We start from the raw sequence: 1136 nt of genomic DNA on the forward strand, positions 1-1136 counted from the left end.
CCATCCCAGAGGCCAAACAGGACAAGAGACTTTGGGACACAGAGCTACAAGTAGAGGAAAGACTTTCTCAGCTTTCTGCAAGAGGGAGGGCAGATTTGAGACCCCCCTGGCACATAAGCTGCTTGAGCTGGCATCCATGATCTCTGATATCATGCCTATCCAGAGACAAAGGAAGACATTAAGCCTCAGGAGAAAAGGTGCATGAGAAACTGCTCAAATAGAGCACCCAGAGTCACATCACTCAACCACTTCATGCACATAAAAGGACAACAGAGCTTTTTTTCCAAGTGGCCGGAAAGATGGCGGACATCCAGACCGAGCGCACCTACCAGAAGCAGCCCACCATCTTCCAGAACAAAAAGAGAGTGCTGTTGGGTGAAACCGGCAAAGAAAAGCTCCCACGTTATTACAAGAACATCGGTCTGGGCTTCAAGACACCCAAGGAGGCCATCGAGGGCACCTACATTGATAAGAAATGTCCTTTCATTGGTAACATCTCCATCCGAGGACGAATTCTGTCTGGCGTGGTGACAAAGATGAAGATGCAGAGGACTATCGTTATCCGCCGAGATTATCTCCACTACATCCGCAAGTACAATCGCTTCGAGAAGCGTCTCAAGAACATGTCCATGCACCTGTCTCCCTGCTTCAGAGATGTCCAGATTGGAGACATTGTCACTGTGGGCGAGTGCCGGCCACTGAGCAAGACTGTGCGCTTCAACGTGCTCAAGGTCACCAAGGCCGCAGGCACCAAGAAGTAGTTCCAGAAGTTCTGAGCCGGACACCACCCTGAATGAAATAAAGCTATTTTTTTTCCTGTTTGTTTTTTTTTTTTTTTAAAAAAAAAAGGACAACAGAGCTTATGACAGGGGACTACGTCAAGAAGAGATTTCTGCAGGACTACAGTGCAGAACAGAGAGAGAACATCAAGGACTTTAGGGAAGACAAATTTTCCCTGTAAGGACTTTCAGTGAAGTGAGTGGCTCACCCCATTGATTGAACATTTTAAGTTGGCAACTAATCAATACCATAATAAAGACAAAAAGCATCAACAACTTACACAGACACAATAAAAAAGAAAAGAAATAACCCAACACTTATCAAGAAAAAATTCACATAATACCAAGAAAACAGCA

General features: G+C 45.2%; 1 pseudogene; it reads left to right on the forward strand.

Moving 5' to 3' along the window:
- The first annotated feature begins 299 nt into the window (after positions 1 to 299).
- On the forward strand, positions 300 to 776 carry LOC102876894 (annotated as a pseudogene).
- The last annotated feature ends 360 nt before the right edge of the window (positions 777 to 1136 follow it).

The sequence above is a fragment of the Elephantulus edwardii genome, unplaced genomic scaffold, assembly GCF_000299155.1.
Source record: "Elephantulus edwardii isolate Elephantulus edwardi_28Jun2011 unplaced genomic scaffold, EleEdw1.0 scaffold00122, whole genome shotgun sequence".
Lineage (NCBI taxonomy): Eukaryota > Metazoa > Chordata > Mammalia > Macroscelidea > Macroscelididae > Elephantulus > Elephantulus edwardii.